The 19,868-nt window shown below is 32.5% G+C and overlaps 2 long non-coding RNA genes across 2 annotated transcripts; both read left to right on the top strand.

Annotated features, from left to right (window-relative positions):
• The first annotated feature begins 963 nt into the window (after window positions 1–963).
• LOC127704772 (uncharacterized) lies at window positions 964–6,257 on the top strand. Its single transcript, XR_007983487.1, has 4 exons — window positions 964–1,098; window positions 1,754–1,784; window positions 4,234–4,410; window positions 5,776–6,257. It is a non-coding gene; the product is annotated as an uncharacterized LOC127704772 (long non-coding RNA).
• Window positions 6,258–9,611: 3,354 nt separating this feature from the next.
• Window positions 9,612–17,967, top strand: LOC127704777 (uncharacterized). The gene is made up of 4 exons (XR_007983493.1): window positions 9,612–9,665; window positions 11,268–11,387; window positions 14,394–14,570; window positions 16,344–17,967. It is a non-coding gene; the product is annotated as an uncharacterized LOC127704777 (long non-coding RNA).
• The last annotated feature ends 1,901 nt before the right edge of the window (window positions 17,968–19,868 follow it).

The raw sequence follows: 19,868 nt of genomic DNA, 5'->3' as shown, positions 1-19,868 counted from the left end.
TAACGTGCGTTCGACTCCAATCTAAATTGACTAGGATTGTCAGTTTTCTTGCCGAAGGTTGGTGGATCTCCGGACACACCGATTTCCTCTACCAATAAAAAATTACCACCACGAAATAGCCATCAGTGCTGTAAGGTGCGTTAAACACCGAATAATCAATCAGTCAATCGTTTGTTACAAGTTGTAATTTGATTACGAAGTAAACATACTTAGTCTGACAAGTAAAGTGAAAAAGGAAACTATACTCTTCCTGTCCTTCTCTAGTTCAATGTATATTATTTGTTTCTTCTTGTTAAATGATATCATATAATCAAATGTTTACCCTATTTTTGTCGTGTAGTTAGAAGAACGAAACGAGAACGGTGAAGGTATTTCAAGTGTTTAAAGAGCTATATTTTCTCTTCGATTTATTGCAGATATCAATCATGCCGTTATCTCTTTTGTTTACATAATTGTGTTTTCGCCCAATAGAAATAAGAATTTGCACAACCTGTAGTTAAAAACAAGGTCGATAACGTATACATGTATTTTTCATTGGTATTGCAATTATATTAAATACACCTTGAAATGTTTGTTTTGAAACGACAACGTCACATTCAAATAAACCACAAGTGTATATATACTGAAAAGGACATTAAGATGTATGTAAAGGCTTTTGTGTATCCTAGGATAATTATTATGTAGATAACATGTTTGCATTTTATTTGGTATTATCATTCGTATTTGTATTAAAGGGCTTTATTCTATATTTTGGTATAAAAACATAATTTTGAGGCTGAAATAAATTTTTATAATCCAAAATAAGGCAGGGTTGATAATATCGATTTATCTTGTATGATCTTGTATATTTAGTTCAAACATCTGTTTAACGTCTTACCAGACAAAAATCTGTTTGTTTAAATTTGAGATCATATTCATTATTAAAGAACACGTGATAACATTCGATAAAACAGATAATTACAAATAGATAAAAACAAAAAAACAACAACAGGATCTTGTGGTTTCCTTTCACAGTTAAAAAGCTAAAAATGAAACAAATTTTCTTTAAAAATATTTAACCGAGGTATTCAGTGCACTTCGATAAATCTCAGAGGCAAGGTACAGTTAATGTTTTGTCTTTATCTTTTATACATTTATGATTATACTAAGACAGTTATTTGGTTTTACAAGCAAACGTTGTTTTAAATTTTTTATTTGATTGAATTATTATATTTGAAGTAGCTATAATTGTACATACGTGGATTGATTGGTGTTTGTACTGCATTAACGAAAAGTACCTTACCGCAGCGATTATAAGGGAAGACATACTTTAACTATATTTTCAAGTTTCGAAAAGGATGATAGCGCTAGGTTTTCGCTTTTCGCAGCGGAAAAACTTTTAACACACACCGTCGCCCTTACCATACGCCCAACATTAAAACACACAAAAACAGTGGAGGGGCGTAGAGAGCGAACACCCCACTTTTTGATTGGAAAATGTATATTTCTTTTAACATAAAATCGTCCAAAAAATGTATCTTCTGTTTTCAGGAATTACGCCCCCCCCCCCCCAGCCCTTTTTAAATTCTGGATCCGCCCCTGACATACATGTACACACACAGTCAATTACTGTTTTAATTGAAAACTTTTTAAATTGAATATGTTTGTAAAACGAAAAACAAAAGCATTAATTGGTGGTGATTAAACTTCGAATGGTTTAAAATTCAAGTGGTATTTATCTTTAATTCTTAAATGTTTTAAAATTTCATTTCAGATTCATTTAAAAGATGAATTTTTTCAACTTGGTAACGTATTTCCTTTTATTTTCACGAACCTGACAATATTCACATCTCAAATATATGGAAATCATGATTTAATGCATGCATGTCTTTAATATATATCATTAATGTAGTCATGAAAAATAAATTGAAATTATGGTGTTCTTACAAAAGTCGACACAACGTCCTGTGATTAAGGGGTTTTAACAGATGCTATTATTATAAAGTTCTTTGTCAGTCAGAGAGTGGGGACTTTATAGTAGTTCTCATCCTTTAAGTTATCTATTGATTTCTGTCGCTTACTTAGAAGACATTAATTAAGCTGAAGGGCTTTAATTCTGCTGTAAGTTGTAAAATCTTGAATATCTTTAGCAATATTGTCAAGATGAAGAACATCATTTAAAACGTTTTTTTCCTTTGGAAAACTTGTTGTTTCCTAGTATTTTACTAGTATTGTTGTCTTGTGTAAATTTTCATAAATAACTTCTTTTTCTAAGGGTTCATTGAGACTTTTTGCAGATCACTAATTAGAATAGAGAACAGTGAATAGATAATAGTTGTCTTTAGTTTTTTTTTAATCTCGCGCGAAACGTCAAAGTTATTTTTGAAAGTGTATCTGTATACGCCGCGAGGTAAATTTTGGAAAATTGATGGAACGTAGTGAAATTCTGCAATTAAAAACCAAAATTATACACTTAATATTTTTACAAATTTTCCCAACTCAACTTAAACTTTAAGTTAAAACATAGCTTTGTCGTGAAAATTCCTTCACCTTAAAATTGTCTTCTTATCAGTGCTTTTTCTTCCACAATCTTACAATTTGCTAGCCCTCGCGGGAAACTACAGTATGTTACTCTGTTAAAAAAATCCGGGTTATGAAAATTATCTGGCTTTATAAAGAAGTGGCAGTATGAAAGATCGAAAACGCTCGAGAGATTGTGACTTAATTATTAATGGCTTGACTAAATCAAAGAATGATAACGTTGACGGACATGTCGGAAAATGAGTTAGAGTACTTAGAGTAAGAATTTACAAACAAAGTTAAGATAAAGAGCTACTCTAAAGTAAAACGATTTCTAGTTAAAGTCTTAAAAGATTCTTATCAGGGTTTTTTTCGCTATCGAGAACTTTGACCTACGACGACATTACTGGTCGTTAGAACCTGGTGAGTTCGAGCTATGAATACTAACGCTCCCTGCTGTAACTTTGTTTCAGGGATCGGTTGATGTGCTTTATGCAGACGAACAAAGTTTTTTTTTCTTATCCTATCTACATGTATATAATATTCCTCTATTTCCAAAACATTGAAATTATATGCATTATGATATATTATTATTTATATTAACAAGTCTAAATTGAAAACAACGTTCAAACCTATGATTGCGTTGGATAAAAACCGCAATTTTTATACGTGTGCATGCAAAACAAATTTCTTGGTAGAGGGGTCTAAATACAGCACAAACAACATTTTCCAAAAGACCAAAAAAGTGAAAAAGTATATTTTAACAAAACGCATTTGACTAGCAGGTCGAACAACGGATGTTCTTAGACCCTGCTGACTGCCATTGGCGATTGCCAAATAAACGGATCACCAGATGTAACTAAATGGATCTTAACTATTTAATTTAATACCAAACAGGAGACAATAAACTTGCGGAAAAGATGGTATTCCGCAAACAAAAGGTGCAAAAATTAGTACATCATATCCGGATTTCGACAATTAATGTCTCTTCAGTGATGTTAGGAATCGAAACGGTATTTGGAAGACAATATAATTTACCTCAATTTCGGATAGACTCTTGAATTTTGAAGAGTCGAAATAGGATGAACGGATCATATAAGCCCGAAGGAAAATATAATACGAGCCCAAACGAAAAAATATAAACAAGTCTAAATTGAAAACAACGTTCAAACCTATGATTGCGTTGGATAAAAACCGTAATTTTTATACGTGTGCATGCAAAACAAATTTCTTGGTAGAGGGGTCTAAATACAGCACAAACAACATTTTCCAAAAGACCAAAAAAGTGAAAAAGTATATTTTAACAAAACGCATTTGACTAGCAGGTCGAACAATGGATGTTCTTAAACCCTGCTGACTACCATTGGCGATTGCCAAATAAACGGATCACCAGATGTAACAAAATGGATCTTAACTATTAATTTAATACCAAACAGGAAACAATAAACTTGCGGAAAAGATGGTATACCGCAAACAAAAGGTGCAAAAATTAGTACACCATATCCAGATTTCGACAATTAATGTCTCTTCAGTGATGTTAGGAATCGAAACGGTATTTGGAAGACCATTATTTATATATATATATACATTATCCAATCCTTGTCTAATCAAACTGTCTGAATCGATTCGATTTCCTTTAGAGATGCTAGGATATTGAAAACTTCCATTCATATCATTTTTTGGCAAATATTGCACGATTCAGACTGGATCTGATATTGGTCAATTTTTTTGTAGGAATTAGTAGCAATTCTTATTCTTTCGATGTCTTTATGGCATGCAACTGAAGGTGGACCAGCTCCTGCTGTTACAAGATTAGAAATCATAAGTCATTCATGCAATGGAAGAAATCCTGTCTTTTATTATGTCCAGATGGGATATGCAACGTCTACCATAGTAACTTGGGATGGCTCTGTAAGTACAAACAAATAAAGATAAATAAAAATAAAAATAAACAAGAGGAGATATTGGTGAACGTCAATAGACAGCAACCCAACGACCAAAAAATATAAAGACAAAATATTCCTTTGCTTTTTGTGTATTTTTGCTGTTAATGTACTGATTTTGTGTCATGGATGGATATCATTTGTCATTTGTTCTACAATCTGCAAGTCAGCATGTGGTTTTCAACAATAGACGAGTGTCTATTTAATACAAGTATGTCAAAATATGAATCATCCTCGAGTCTAAAAAGAAGAGAATAAATATTAAAAAGAATATCAAATATCTGTCTTCAACATCCAAATAATTTCTAGTTTGAATTGTTTCACATTTTTCATGTCGGTGCCTTTTCATGCTGAATATACGAGATGGGGTTTATCAATTTTGAAGACCGTGCGATGACATAGAACAGTAGAATAAGAAAAGTATGCAGAATAACAATACAGAAATGACAGGCTTAGAAAAAGCACTTAAATCTAAGACAACAATAAAAAAAAAACAAAAAAAAACAGGTGCAGGTGAAAGTATCATTTCAAAGAATGCTCACAGTTGCTAATAGTATGCTTAAAGTCTGTTGTTCAGTGGTTTTCGTTTGTTGGTGTGGTTCATAAGTGTTTCTCGTTTCTCGTTTTTTATATAGATTAGACCGTTGGTTTTCCTGTTTGAATTGTTTTACACTAGTCTTTTTGGGGCCCTTTTATAGCTTGCTGTTTGGTGTGAGCCAAGGCTCCGTGTTGAAGGCCGTACTTTGACCTATAATTGTTTACTTTTTACACATTGTGACTTGGATGGATAGTTGTCTCTTTGGCACTCATACCACATCTTCTTATTTATATTAAAGTACTTACTTAATCTGCTATTATGAAATCATGCCTTTTTTGGCTCTAATATCATCGACAGTACCTTGTAGTAGATTTCATTCATTCATTTACTGGATGCAGGTATGGAAGGAACAAAATTTGCACTGTTATATAGTAGGAACATTGTGGTGTTCGTTTACAATCTTTTTTCACAAGGCGTAGTAGGTATGAACGTAATATAACGTGTAATCTCAGTTTTCGGTATCTGGGTACAGTATTTACGTCAAATAACGACACCATTATTGACTGCTTTGTACCAACAAACAAAAGACGCTTCCGAAGAATATGTAACCTGTTTTTAGTCTAGTTTTTGTTTCTGTTGAATCAATTCTGTATACAGTTATATAATTACTTTATAGCTTGGGGGTATTTTTAAGCTGGAACCGAAAGATCAAAACAACTGACAATTTAACCTCAATTTTTGTCTAAAAATCATAATCATCCTAAATCACATTCAATAATATACATTTTTTTTCAGAATGCCTCAAGGGATTGTACTGAAGTTGAAAGGTACACCGGTTGGGGTAGGATCATTACTGGATGGAGATATAGATGCGAAAAAAAGAATATCTGTACTGCTACCCTTAAACTTCGCAATGGAAATTATTGGGATCAACAGTTTCAAAACTGTTGCAATTAACACTAAATTCCAATAAAAGTTTCAACTAGCTTTCCTGATAAAACAAATTTAGGATGAAGAATTTCAACATAGTTTATAATAATAGATCAACACTTAATTCAATGTAATTTTCAATTACAAACAAATGTACAGTTTTAAGGATGATAAACTGTTGCAGTTGTCATATGTATATATATATATTATAAATGCAATACTTCTTTGCTTGTTAGAGCAATATCGTTTTTGTCTTGTTTTTGTTAAAGTACGTTCTTGATTTTTTTTATTACATACCTTATAATATCTTCATTAGCTGGATATAATAAAAAGTATGTACATTACAAGATATTACTTTCTCCCTTTTTATATGGTAAATATGTATATATAAACCTTAGAAGATGTGATACAATCATGATTGACAATGAGACAACTCTCCACCAGAGACAAAATGACGTATAAGTTAGCAACTACATATAGGTCACCGAACGGCCTTCAACAATGAGTAAAACTCATACTGCATAGTGTTCATTAATTTCTCAAATATTACCTTTATCAATAGAATTTGGTTCGCGCGTTTTCCTAGTATTACACTCTTTAGTTTGATGCCAGAATTGAACATATGCAATTTTCCTTACAAATTGACTATCAAAGACAGACAACAACTCTAGTTTAGTATTCTACTACTTGAATTTCAGTGCTTTTAACGAGTTCCTTAACTACTATCAAAGAACTGATCATAAATTTTTGTAATAAAACATATGAAAAAAGTGGAATTAACCATTTTTGGAGTGTAAAAAATTCTTTGGATGTTTTAGATAAATAACGTGCTTGTGATGGTCCTTTTGATTCGGTTGACAGTTTTGACTTTTCCACTCTCTACACTACACAAGAAGGTTATATGAGACTCATATAACCTCCTTGCACTACACTTCCACATAATCTTATCAAACAAAAGTTTTCCTAGTTAATTAAATGGTCGTTCGATAAATCTAATTGCAAATTTATTTGCTGCAACTCATATAAAGCCTTTTTCTCAAACGAGAAAGGTAAATATGCTAGATATACTTACTGGAGGTGTAATGTGATGATAACAGTCATAAATTTTCTCCTTGACAACATGTATGTACGTTTCGGCAATAAAGTTTATCGACAAATTGTAGGTATTCCTATGGGCACCAATTGTGCCTCTTTAATAGCAGACTTGTTCCTGTACTATTATCAATCACAGTTTATGGCACAACTCAGTAAAGACCCGTCTAAATTCCATTTAATTGATAAATTCAACAAAACTTACCGTTATCTTGATGATATTTTTTCGTTAAATAATCAAGAATACTCTAATTATACTGCCGAAAATTACCCACAGCAACTTACTTTAAATAAATCAAATATTAACAGCAATAAGTGTCCTTTCCTAGACATAGATATTTCAGTTTTACACAAGAAACTCTACACAAAATTTTACGACAAAAGAGATGATTTTTCTTTCCCTATTGTTAAGTTTCCTTTTTTGGACGGTGATGTTCCTCTGGCACCATCTTAAGGTGTTTATATATCCCAACTCGTTCGTTATGCCCGTGTCTGTAGTGACGTTTTGGATTTCACTGAGCGTAATCTATGTATTACTGGTAAATTATTAAGTCAGAGATTTCGTTATCACAAATTATTTAAAACCTTTACTAAATTTTTCCATATATATACAAAGATTTGGTTTGCAAGTTTGGCTGTACCTGTAAAAAACTTATTTCAGACGGAATATCACATCCTAAATTTTACGGTGATGTTATTTACCGAGCCCGGAAAGTTATATACGATCCGGTTAAACTTATCAATCCTTTAAATAAACTTATTCTAAAAGGTTACAAATTCAACACTAATTAGATCTTTGAATATTGTTTTTTTGATACAAATATTGATTTTGATATCAGTAAATCAAAATCATACGAAATAGTTTTGTCATACACAAATGCACTTTGAAGGTACTACAATCTGTCGATAATTTTATTTAGGCATTGCACAAGGTCATGTTTTTCTCTGACTGTTAATGACGTGTTTACACTAAATCCATTGGATGTTGGATGTGTACCGATTGATACAGGATTTTTTTATTAGTTGCTATTGGCTTTAAACCAGCTGTCAGTAACTGCGAGTACTCTCTGATCTGTCACGTACTCAGTGTCCTTTTTGTTGTTATGGATGAGGGATGGATAAATACCATGCCACGTCCAGTCTGTTTGATGTTTTTCTGCTTTGTATCGATCTGATGAGTTGAGCCTTTTTCAACTGATTTTTATAGTTTGTTCTGGTGTTGTGCTGTTACACCACTGTCCCAGATTATGGGAAAGTTGAGCGTTCACAAACATGTTTAACCCCGCCACATTCTTTATGTGCCTGTCCCAAGTCAGGAGCCTGAAGTTCAGTGGTTTTCGTTGGTTCATGTCTGTCATAATAGTATATGTTTTTAGTTTATTGTTTTGTTACAAATTCGGCCGTTAGTTTTCTCAATTGAATTGTTTCATATTTTTCATGTCGGAGCCTTTTATATCCGACTATACGGTATGGGGTTTTCTCATTGTTGAAGGCCGTACGGTTGCCTATAATTGCTTACATCCACTTTATTTGAACTTTGGTGGATGTTGTCTCATTGGCAATCATACCTCATCTCCTTATTTTTATATTGGCGATTGTATAACCTTAGAAAGAAGAAAAACTGTAAGTTCTACAGATCCTGTTACACTCAGCTGTCGGAAGGTCTGTTTGATTTCATGTTATAGGTTAAAAATATTTGTGAATTATCGTTTTACCTGCATACGAACGATTATTTTTTGTGGGTCTGATCATTCACATAATGGTTATTCCTAGTGTCTGACTCTCCCTTGTTTCACTTTTCAATGTTGACATACTTTTCTTTTTATTGAATAAACATGCTGATCACCACATGCTGAATACATGCGCATAAATCTCAAACTAAATGTTGCATGCATACGGATTTAAATGGGTTGAATTATTGACTTGCATATCAATAATACATAAATGTTTTTTTTAAAGCTGATTTTGACGAAATTGAAAAAAACTGACTGCTAATGGCGAAATATTATCCCTTTACTCCTCTTTTATAAATGTTTGCAAAAAAAAAAAAATCGTAATTTTTCTTTGTCGAATTGGTAGGTAATGCCCCTTTAACAGTTGTAAGAGCTCTTGTCAGTTTTGTCGTCATTGAAATGTGTTTTTCTATAATATATTAAAATGTCTGCATTATAAGTGGTAGGTTTGAAAGTACCAAAATTTGCGTCACAGCTTTTTCAATATAGTGCTGAAAGATTTACAATAAAAAAGAAAGAGATTTGTAGATGACTTTTGACATTTTATTTCTTGCGAATTTTAGAAGGTGGACGATAATTCCGTACCTTAAATAAAACCAGAACCCATTGATCGTCGATGGTGTAGATTAATTAAGTAAAACCAGGTAAGCAAAACTAAATGTATTTTTTGGAAGAATAAAAAACAATGATGCTTACATTAAATATTTTACCTTTCCAGTCTCAGATTTGGATTTGTTTCTACTTAAAGTACTTCATGGAAAATAAATATCTTTTTAAAAATTTCTAACGAAGCATTGATTTTTCAACATGTTATGTAAAATCTGATCCATGTACGAAATATGATCCCTTCCCTTTCGAACATCAACAAATCAAAATATTGAACCATTTATAGCAACAGCTGTTGATTGTTTCAAGTGGAGTCGGAGAGTGGTAAGTTTTTTTACAAGAATAGAATGATTTATTTATTGTGCTTATTTCATGCATAATTAAGACGAGAACACATTATGAATTAAAACAATGTTTTGCTTTTGTAAATTTGTTCGACCGTGAGGAAGTGCGGGAAGTAAGACTGTCACTTACAATAGACCACCTACAGACCTTCTAAAGGAGTTGAAATTCTCCCTTCACAGGGCATCATATTTGACGACTACATTCTGATCACATGTACAAATATTAAAAAGAAATATGTGTTATTACATATCTTAATTTTTTTTTATAGAAATAAGTACATACAGAAGTCTTCCTTAGGAAAACTCGTCATTCAGTAAATAAAGATTTGTCTTGAAACAATTAGTGTAAACGTATTTCAAAAGCAGTCAAATATGGTTGTTGAAATAGCATTTACATTTGGAATATATTTTAGCTCATTGGAACGTGCTTAAAACGCAGTTAAACTTTTTCATTTAGAAGTATTAACCGTAAAACGTATCAAATAAAAATAAACACTTAATAAATTTAGTGCTTCCGTTCTTTTTTGGATTTACCTTTCTCAGGACGCTAAAATCTAAACTTTTGAAATCCAGGGATGTATGAATACGTAGAAATGTAAGGTCTCTATGATCAAATAGACCTAAAATAAATTAATTCATCTAATAACAACTTTGCCTGAGGGACGCTCAAACGTAAACTTTAAAACCAGGGACGCATGAATACGTATAAATGTTAGGAGCTTTAATATGATCAAAATTGATTTAGAAATATAGCCAAATGCATCTTAGAACAACTGAAAGAACCTGAGCGAGTTCGAACCTTAGTTTCTTAATAATAATTTCTTAATTTATCAAACAGGAATCTTCCAATAGTATGTTATAAATCATGTCACGTGACAACACGAAGCATACATTTGCACATAGTAGATGAATACTATGCATTATTTCCTATGATAATTCAAAAGTTCCTATAAGTAGTATAAGAATTGAGATATTTCACCAAAAAATTACATGCGAATGCTTCCCAACTCCCAGCAGTTCACTACATACATGTAACATGTCAGTAATTATTGTTATGTATAGTTGACTTTTCGTTATGTAGTTGGCAAAATTATCTGGTTATAATACTGCACATATATTTGTATATCCCGTAAATTCTTTTTTGGGACGATTTATGTGTACTAATTCGTATACTTTATTCATATATACTATTATTATAACTATTAAACATTTTATGAGTATGAGTGGGTAGATATTTTGAGATGAAAAGACATCACAAAATATCTAACCACTCTTAACTAATCTTAATTTCCAAAGAATAAAAAAAGCAATAAATAATTTTTTTCTTTTAAGTGATAATCGTTTCTTTTAAACAATCATGGTTGTTTTAGGGGTCTTTGGTTAATATATTATTCACCTTTCTTCCCTCACTTGAGTAATTGGGATATTTTTCAATCTATAAATGAATGACCTAGACATGTTTGACTAACGCGAACTTTCTGTTGTTACCGGTGTAGATAATTATATTTTTTAGACAGTTATTTGGTTTTATAAGGAAACATTGTTTTAAATTTTATATTTGTTTGGCAAATTATATTTTAAGTAGCTATTGTGTATACGTGAATTGATTGGTGCTTGCTTTACACCGCATCAACGCAAAGGACTATAATGCAGCGAGAATACAAAAAGGATTGTATGCAGTTGGATCGTTTATTTCCAGGAGGTAACATACTTTAACAAATATCGATTTTGTCATCAGCAAATTAAGACATAACTAAATTTGTATTCTTTTCAAACGGTTTCTTGGGATGTATAAATACACATCCACGTTCATTTTCTATATAGAGATTACTCTATCTATATATAACATTATACATATTTATTAAAATGTTAACTCCTAATTCTCCTACTGCCTGTCGATACTTTTATTTTGGCATTGCACAAGTCATGTCTTCTTTGACTGTCCATGACGTTAAAACACTAAATCCCTGGGATGTGTTTTAGTTGATTTTAGTCTCTGATGCATGATTTTTTTATTATTAATTGTTTTTGGCTTTTAACTAGCTTTCAGTAACTGCGAGTATTCCCAAATCGTACTTTCATGTTAATTTGACCTGTTTATACAATGTGTAATGCAGTTTTGTTATTTAATGTTAACTTTACTTATTTAGTGTTATATCTCGTCTTACTATTTTTAATATATACCATCTTTTATAAGTATTTGGTATGACGATAAATTTTCACCTCTGTTCTCGTACTATGAACAACAAAATTATTTATTTTGTAATAAATATTTCCGTACTCCATGTATACCTTACAACAAAATTATTTTTATTTACCTGTGTACGTTATTTTATTTGGCGGCATTTTGTCCAAGGTTATGGTTGTCTTTCTGATATTGTTTTACATCTCACCCCTTTTTTTTTAATTAATTTTGTATTTACATTGTGTCATAGATCAAATTTATTCGTTCAGTGTATGTTCACTTGTTTTTGTTAATATGTCTTTTGATTGAGTTAAGCCATTTCAATTGATATTTTATAGTGTGTCTTTGTTTGTTGTGATGTTACACTATTGTTTCAGGTTAAGGTGAAGTTTGGGGCCTATTAAAACGTTTAAACCTGCTGCATTTGTTTGCACCTGTCCTAAGTCAGAAACCTAATGTTCAGTGGTTGTCGTTTGTTGATGTGGTTCATACGTGTTTCTCGCTTTTCGTTTTTGTCGAGCCTTCGACTTTTGTCGAAAAAGCGAGACATAGCGATCCTACATTCCGTCGGCGTCGTCGTCGTCGTCGTCGTCGGCGGTCCACAAATATTCACTCTGTGGTTAAAGTTTTCAGTTGAAATTTTAATAACTTTCTTAAACTATCCTGGATTTCTACCAAACTTGGAAAGAAGCTTGTTTATGATCATACTGAGATAGTATCCAGAATTAAATTTTGTAAAAAAAAAATCTTGTTTTTCCGTATTTTACTTATAAATGGACTTAGTTTTTTCTGCCAGGAAACATTACATTCACTCTGTGGTTAAAGTTTTTAAAATTTTAATAACTTTCTTAAACTAGCCTGGATTTCTACCAAACATGGACAGAAGTTGTTTATGATCATAAGATAGTATCCAGAAGTAAATTTGTAAAAAACAAAATTCCATTTTTTCCGTATTTAACTTATAAATGGACTTAGTTTTTCTGCCAGTTAACATTACATTCACTCTGTGGTTAAAGTTTTTAAAAATTAAAAACTTTCTTAAACTATCCTGGATTTGTACCAAACTTGGTCAGAAGCTTGTTTATGATCAAAAGCTAGTATCTAGAAGGAAACTTTGTTAAAATTTTGTACCTGTTTATCCGTATTTTACTTATAAATGGACTTAGTTTTTCTTCCAGTTAACATAACATACAGTCTGCAGTTAAAGATTTAAAACATTTATTAGATTCATAAACTATCCTGGATTTTTACCAAACTTGGACAGAAGCTTCTTACAATCAAAAGATTGTATCGAAAGGAATATTGTTATTAATTTTTTTCCTCATTTTTGTTGAGCCTGCGATTAACAGCAAAAGTAGGCGAGACACTGGGTTCCGCGGAACCCTTACGAATTTTTTATATAGATTAGACCGTTGGTTTTCCTGTTTGAATGGTTTTACACTAGTAATTTTTGGGGCCCTTTATAGCTTGCTGTTCGGTGTGAGCCAAGGCTCCGTGTTGAAGGCCGTACTTTGACCTATAATGGTTTACTTTTACAAATTGTTACTTGGATGGAGAGTTGTCTCATTGGCACTTATACCACATCTTCTTATATCTATTGAACTATCTTGTCAAGTTTCTAAAATAACTAGCGCCCCTCTGGATCCATATAGCATTACTTAGTTACAACCTTTTTAAAAACCTGTCAGTGACCAAGCACCAAACATAAAACAAAAACACACACATACATGTACACACACAATAAATTCAACTTTAGGTTAAAAACTAGCTTTGTCGTGAAAATTCCTTCACCATAAAATTGTCTTCTTGTCGGTGCTTTTTCTTCGACCTTCTTACAATTTGCTATCCCCTAAGAGCACCAGGAACGCGAGAAACTAAAGTATGTTACTCTGTTAAAAAAATGTCTGGGTTATGAAAATTAGCTGGCTTTATAAACAAGTGGCAACATGCAAGATTGAAAACGCTCGAGAGATTGTGACTAAATTATTAATCGCTTGACTAAATCAAAGAAGGAAAACGTTTACGGACATGTCGGAAAATGAGTTAGAGTACTTAGAGTACGGATGACTTTGGGATTGTCTTAAACAACGTTAAGATAAAGAGCTAGCCTAAAGTAACACGATTTCTAGTGAAAGCCTAAAAGAAGGTTTTTATCGGCTTTTTTTCACTATCGAGAACTTTGACATACGAAGACGTTATTGGACATTAAGAACTGGAGAGTTCGAGCTATAAATACTAACACCCATTGCATTAACTTTGCTTCAGTGATCGGTTGATGTGCTTCATGCAGAAGAACAAAGTTTTTTTTTCTGATCCTACCTACATAATATTCCTCTATTTCCAAAACATTGAAATTATATGCATTATAATATATTATTATTTATTTATATGCATTATTAAATCCTTGTCGAATCAAATTGTCTGAATCGATTCGATTTCCTTTAGAGATGCTAGGATATTGCAAACTTCCATTAATATTATGTTTTGCAAATACTGTATCTGAATTTGGTCAACTTTTTGTAGGAATTAGTATCAATTCTTATTCTTTCGATGTCTTTATGGCATGCAACTAAAGGAGGACCAGCTCCTGCTGTAACAAGGTTAGAAATCACAAGTTATTCATGCAATGGAAGAAATCCTGTCTTTTATTATGTCCAGATGGGATATGCAACGTCTACCATAGTAACTTGGGATGGTTCTGTTAGTACATCAGGTAATAAATATAAATAAAAATAAACAAGAGGAGATATTGGTAAACGTCAATAAGACAGCAACCCAACGACTCAATAATACAAAGACATCTGCAAGTCAGCATATCATTTGCAACAATAGACGAGTGTGTATTAAATACAAGCATGTCAAGAGAAAGAGAGGCAAAGGATGCCAAAGGGACGTGCATTAAAACTCATAATTCGAAAATAAACTGACAACGCCATGGCTAAAAAAAAAGGCAAAAAGACAAACAACAGTACACAAAACAACAAAGAAAACCAAAGACTGAGCAACACGAACCCCAACAAAAACTATGGGTGGTCTCATGTGCTCTGGAAGGGTAAGCAGATCCTGTTCCACATATGACACCCGTCGTGTTGCTCATGTTAGTACAAACCCGTTGATATGTCTAATTCGGTACGTCACATTCGGGAGAAAGGTGACTAGATTGTAGTTACGACAATTGGAACATATCTGTCGTCATCTGTGAAACAAATATTCCATAACGGTCAACCAACTCGTGATGGCGTCCAAAACATTTACGAAGTGATTTCAATTTCACCACTTTGAACACTTGCTTTAATAGCTTCCTTGTGAGCAGCAACCCTCTATCAAGTAAATCGTGATAGGAAACACAAGCCCTGAAATATGAATCGTCCTCGAGTCTACAAAGAAGAAAATAAATATTACAGAAAATATCAAATATCTGTCATCAACATCCAAATAATTTCTCGTTTGAATTGTTTCACATTTTTCATGTCGGCGCGTTTTATAGCCGACTATACGAGATGGGGTTAATCATTTTTGAAGGCCGTGCGATGACCTATAAATGCTTAATATTAGGGATGTCAACTCGGTGAAGATTTACTAATCAAGTACTTGTTAGATTTACCGAGCGATACTCGAGTACTCGCTCGGAAAAAACATCTACAAATGGAAACACAAAATTAGTCCCATTTTACTTATTGTGGGTCGTTGTCTTATGGACGTAAAACCCTCAACATTATTACTTAGGACTAGATAGTAGTCCCAGGAATTTTATACATTAATTAATACTTAATTACTACATCCTCTAATTATGTAAACTGGCAATAATCTAATCAATTAATTAATAAACATCTATACAAAAATGTTTACTCAAACAATAGTATTTGTGAATCGTGAAAAAGCACATTTAATGATCAACAAAGGGGGTGATGATTAGAACTTACTGACGCCTTTAACCATTCTCTGAGGGTCGATACTGAGTGCAACGAATTTGTTCTTATTAAGAAATATTATCTTTTCAAATTTTTCTTGAACTTTGTTACGTAACTAACAGTCATTCTGATGAAAATATTTGCTCTGACGGTAGAGAGGTGGTGGAATGACTAAGACACGATAAGCTAAAAGTGTAAGCCTTATAGTGTAAGCCTTATAGAAATGTGCTCCTGTTCACAGCCTACATCTGTTCTAGGGAAATTTAAATGATAATTAAACGAAAACGATCGAAGCGTATTTTAATTTTGATTAATATTTAATTACCCGGGAGGCGCTTTTAATTAAAATATTTTTTTCTTTAAGAAGGCAACAACATTCATACAGGAAACCGATTACTCGAGTATCATTTTGGTATTCGATACTCGGTATTACCGAGCGATACTCGAGTACTCGAGTACTCGTTGACATCCCTACAAGTTAATATCCACGTCATTTGAACACTGGTGGATAGTTGTCTCGTTGGCATTCATACCACAGCTCCTTCTTTTTATACTTATAAAGGACAACACATTGTGGTATCATGACTAAAGACCACTATTGACGAGGTTCATGACTCCGCGAGCATTTGGTGGGATTAACTAGTTTCAACACTCAATCCTCTCCCTTCAAATCTCGTGCAGTGGACTAAGAAAAGTATGCAGAATAACAATACAAAAAAGACAGGATATGAAAAAGCACTAAACTCTATAATAGTAGTTAGGTTCGATGCGGATTTTGGAATGTAAACGGATGGAATGATGATTTTAGAATTGATAAATATAATCTTTTAGTGGCTTGTATTAATTCTCTTGATGTGGATATATTGGGCATTGGTGAAACACATTAAATAAATTCTAAATAGTATAAATATAAAAGGATATAAATGGTACGGCCATAACCGTAAGAATATTCATATACGTGCGAAATGGATCAGGCGGTGTCGGATTTCTGATACGCCAAGAAATTGTAGATGTCTTTAATATTCAAATGGTGGATGATGTCACAGATGGAATTTTATGGATAAAACTTCAGGATAAACTATGCTTGTCGAATATATTCTATGTTTGTGCAGTGTATTTGCCACCTGAGAATTCAACACGAGCTGTTAATTTCCATGATTTTATGGAGACACTTTAAACAGGGCCGTAGCGTAATTGAGGCAACTGAGGCAAATGCCTCACTTTTGAAACGACGACCAAACTTTAGAAGTGTCATTTTTTTATATAGAAACCCCATTTTACAATAGAATGGATCATAAGAGGTAATAGAAACTTCAACATTATGCCGATGAGCAATTTTTATTGTCATAATAAGAGGGACAACTCTTGAATTTCAGTTTTGCTGTGTGTAAAGAATACATGTTATATTTGAACTGAATTACGGCATCAATATACTGAAAATATATTTTACTAATTTATAAACAAGCAATTGATATGAACAATGATTATCATGTTTAAGTGAATATGGGTTTTGTACGACAGCCTTATCTGTCAAACTTGCTCGATTTTAAGTCTACACGGTTAAAATTGTTAGCACGAACAAACTGTTTACCCGTGAATCAAGTTCAGTATAGAATGAATATGAGCGAGACTCCCATTTGTCAAATGTGTTCATGTAAATCTGAGGAGTCCGTGGAACACTTCGTACTCGAATGTTCTGAATATACCCTAATACGAAACAAGTCTTTTGTCGATATCAATGAGTACCTTAGTACTAACTTCCCCGACTTTTGCTTCACAGGAATACCGTCCTACGAAAAAATAAACATATTGCTAGGTGAATATTTTTATCATGTTGATCCAAATGTTAGTAAACATGTGGACATTTTTAGTAAAACGATGTTGAGTGAAATGTACACTTACAGGTCTTCGGTTTTAGAAAATGAAGCTTACTGTGATTTGCGTGTGCAATTAGATTGGTGTGAACTTTAAATGTTGAGATTTTATCTTATATAATGCTGTTATGTCTTTCATGAAAGATGACTTGTTTTAAAAGGTATCAATTTTTATCTCTGATATTGTCTTGTGTGTATTCTATTTCATTGTACATTATTCATCGTATATGCTCTTAGACGCATTTGTGGGTACCCTGCCTGCAAGTGCTCCCGTTGTAAAGGGGTAGTTTCTTAATAAATAAATATAAATATATTAAATTACTTGACTTCAATAACTGTTCTATTCATTTGCGCGGAATTATCAATTAAGACCGGATTCGGCAATGTCTGATAAAATTTACGAAGTTTACCGAATTTGAACCACCATCACCGATCATCACCTTCATCAACACAACACGTATAATGTTGTGAACACGGCATATAATGTTCTGACCACTGCATATAACGTTGTGACCACTGCATATAATGTTGTGACGACTGCATATGTTGTGACGACTGTATATAATGTTGTGACCACTGCATATAATACTGTGACCACTGCATATTATGATGTCACGAGTGCAAATAATGTTGTCATGACTGCATATAATACTGTGACCACTGCATATAATGACGATCATCAACATAAGGCAGTCATGGCGTTCTAATACAATGAAATTTATACAAGTGAGAGGTTTAGCTAGCTATAAACTAGGTTTAATCCACCATTTTTTACATAAGGAAATGCCTGTACCAAGTCAGGAATATGACAGTTGTTTTCCATTCGTTTGATGTGTTTGAGCTTTTGATTATGCCATTTGTTGAGGGACTTTCCGCTTTGAATTTTCCTTGGAGTGCGTTATTTTTGTTATTTCACTTTCTTCCATATGAAAAGACAATCGATTAATGTACACCACTATTTTTTATAGAAAAGGTTTTTTTTAAACTAGTCTCAAATATGAAACTTTTCTCTCAAGTAATGTGCTTAGAATATTTATAAAGTGTATAATAATTTCATGTACTTCCTACTAAAATATGTAAAGCGAAGATGTTAGATATATACCAATGACACAGCATCCCAACAACATAAATAACCAAACGTCATCTTGAGGTCATAATACCGTCATCAACAATATACTTATATCAATGGAAGGGGTATTTATTTATTCAAATATTACAGGAACACCAATTGGCTAAATTTGGCCAAAAGCGACAAACTTTCATGACATGTCAACTACACAAATGTATATATTAAAAGCAATGTGTTCTCAAAAAAACAGACTATGGGATAGGTTGAAAAATACAGCTGGAAAGAAATTGACTGAAAACCCCAAAGATTCAGAGTTTAAATAAGTTAAACTTCAGAGTGAAAACAAGAAGACAGAAACGAAATAATCAATATCTGTTGGGAAATTAGCTTTAGATCAAAGTTATAAAGCTTACAAAGTGGAATTTTAGAGATTATACAGCGTCTTTAATTAATATTTAGTTTATGATGTCAGGACAGTCGCGAATAACCAGTGATCTGAGATTTTACAAGGAACTGTTCCGACTTACTAGTATTCTGTATCTGAGCGTGACATAAGGTGCCCTCATCTAAATAGAGGACGAAGCAAGATGTAATCAAGATGTATCGCTATTAACAACATAATGCATTTATTTAGTAACTTTTTGAATATTTTCAGTCAGATATTATCTATGTGCTTATATGTATAATATAATAAAATCTTGCCTTATCAATATTTGCACATACAATATGAAGGATTCTCTTCAAATATCTTTCATGTTAAGATTGTTTTATAACACTTTTGATCCCGCTACAATTAACAACAACATAAGATAATATCTTGTCTTATGTATGCAGATGGTATTGTTTTGATATTAGAATCTGCCAAAGGTCTACAGCATTGTTTTAAAAAATTCGCAAGGGGTTCCGCTGAATCTTGTGTCTCGCCTGCGATTGCTGCTGTCAGTGTTAAAGTGTAATGTTGACTTAAAAAGTGAGTCCATTTATCAGTAAAATACAGAATTTAAAACAAAATTCTAACTTTTTCTTAGATGCTATTCCATGGTATTGAAGATTAGCTTCTGTCCAAGTTTCATAACAATCAATGAAGGTTTACAAATTTATCATATCAAACAAGTTTAATCCCAGACTGTCTGTTAATGTTAAC

This window comes from Mytilus californianus, unplaced genomic scaffold, assembly GCF_021869535.1.
Source record: "Mytilus californianus isolate M0D057914Y unplaced genomic scaffold, xbMytCali1.0.p SCAF_6, whole genome shotgun sequence".
Classification (NCBI taxonomy): domain Eukaryota; kingdom Metazoa; phylum Mollusca; class Bivalvia; order Mytilida; family Mytilidae; genus Mytilus; species Mytilus californianus.
This window is presented reverse-complemented; position numbering and strand designations above follow the sequence as displayed.